The sequence below is a fragment of the Prosopis cineraria genome, unplaced genomic scaffold (assembly GCF_029017545.1).
Source record: "Prosopis cineraria cultivar Desert tree isolate PC_DT_omini unplaced genomic scaffold, ASM2901754v1 PC3, whole genome shotgun sequence".
Taxonomy (NCBI): Eukaryota; Viridiplantae; Streptophyta; class Magnoliopsida; order Fabales; family Fabaceae; genus Prosopis; species Prosopis cineraria.
In genome coordinates this window covers 6,451,476-6,453,838 of record NW_026555334.1, presented here as the reverse complement: position 1 = coordinate 6,453,838, position 2,363 = coordinate 6,451,476, and positions in this window count along the sequence as shown.

Genomic DNA, 2,363 nt, shown 5'->3' with positions numbered 1-2,363 from the left:
ACAAGTTTCTTTACTGTATTGACAAGGAGGCATGGGGAAATAAGAAGAGTCTTTAGTGTTTTGATAAGTGTTTCACTCAGTAACAACTTCAATTCGTGAATTAACAAGATCTGTTATATTTTCTGACAAGTTGAGGGTAGTATATACTGGTAAATATTCTAACAAATCCTTTTAGTGTTTTGACAATTTGAATTGGTGAATTAACAAGATCCCTTAGATTATTGACAACAGCAAGGTAGTATGTAATGATAAATGTTCTAACAAATCCCTTTAGTGTTTGGACAAGTTCAATTAGTTAATTAACAAGAAACCTTTAATTATTGACAAGTGATGGGTCGTATACAATGATAAATCTTCTGACAACTCCCTTTACTGCATTGATAAGCAACCATGTGGAAATAAGAGGAGTGTTTTATGTTTTAAAGTGTGTGATTGGGTGACAACTTCAATTAGTGAATTAACAAGATCCCTTAGAATATTGATAAGAGTAGGGTAGTACATAATGATGAATGTACTGACAAGTACCTTTACTGTTTTGACAAGTAGCGATGAAAAATTAACCTTTACTATGTACTTCAAGTCTATTGTCTTCATTCCAAGACATACCTCTAATAATGTTAATCTTCTAAGAGTATTATATGTCATCCCCTTTGTTTATCTAGCAACTATGTTGCTTTGCTCATATTTCACCTTCCCTTCACTTGTCCTGACATAATCTTCACCATGATGGAAAAAACAATATAATTTCTTCCTTAAATACTTGTCATTGATCATGTGAGGTTGAAACCTTAAATTAATGCAGAAAAGCTTACATAATATTAGTCATACAAAATTACTGTAATTTTGCTTTAACAATTATAAATCATATATTAACAACAACGAATTGCTATTCTAACAACTCAAAAGTAAATAGTTTCAAACTTCCAAGGCTTCAAGCAAGCATATTCCAAAGAAACAATCTAGTAGTTAACAATAAACTTTCTATTTTAACAATGTCATGTTACATTTTTGATAATACAACATAAAACACATTTCAAAAGGGCACTTTGTAAAGGGCACATGCAACTCACATTTAATGCATCCAATACCTTCAGATTCACTTAGATTTCCTAACTGTTATTAAATGCTATGTATTACCTATACATGACATGCAGCTTTACGCACTGATAATGAAGACATGGGAGATAAGATTGACAACATAGTTGCATTAATTACCTCAATGTGGGAGAAAGAATTCGGCCATTTCGATGCGCTCAACTCGCTCAACATATAGTTTGGACATTATGCTACCTTCAACTCGCTCTGTTAGCAACCACCACGTCATGTAGTTTTCATGCCAGAACATTACCTATGACTATGAATAATGAGAACATTTAAGGAGACAATAATGTAACACAACAATGGATGATTATACCTTTTTTTTCATCTGCAAGCTATTGTACTTCACTTGTAGAGTTAGTTCAGAGAGAAGGAAAATAGGGAAAAGCTTCAACTTGGATAGCTTTCAGCTAGGAAACGTTTCCAACATTTTAAGGGATATTTTGGTCTTTTTTCTTGTGAAATTAATATGTAAGAAGGATCAGAGGACTGCAGTAATAATATCAAATTATTTGGTCCTTCTCTAATATAAATTTCATATGGTGGTCCTTAGATGCTATCTTTCCTTGATAGTTGATGTGAGGTCATGCTTAGAAAAGACATATATTTTTTTGGACATTTTTTAGATAAATTACACTAGTCCTATTAAAAAGAATAAAACATTTTCAATTGAATCATAGCTACAATAAATTAGTTATTATCTTTAAAATAATATTAAAGTAACTTCTTAAAATAATTAGAAATATAATTTTTCAGATTCTAATTATTTTTAAAATTTTAAATAAACATTATAAAAACTCACAAAATAGATTTTTTAAAAATATTTTTCCCTAAAATAAGCAGAAATAAACGGCCTAAATTGTTTTTAATTAATTATTCTCAGTCTTTGTCCTTATATTTTCTCTTTATTAAATTTCTATAGCATTGCTTATCATTTTTTTTAGAAAATGAGTTCATTAAAAACTGCTCCCCTTTTTTTCATTCCATTATTATTATTATTATTATTATTATTATTATTATTATTATTATTATTATTATTTTTGGTCAGTTTTTCATTCCATTATGATTCTTTTGAACTAAATAATGTGTTAATATTTTCTTGTATCACACAGAGGGTAAAATCTAGTTTTTTGGGTAATGAAGCACTAACTTCTTTTCTTTTCATGAATCAAGATAAGCCTTTAAAATAATAATAAGTAGTTAATAATAATAATATATTATTGGCCAAATGCCAAATGTAATAACTATATATTATTATTTGTAGG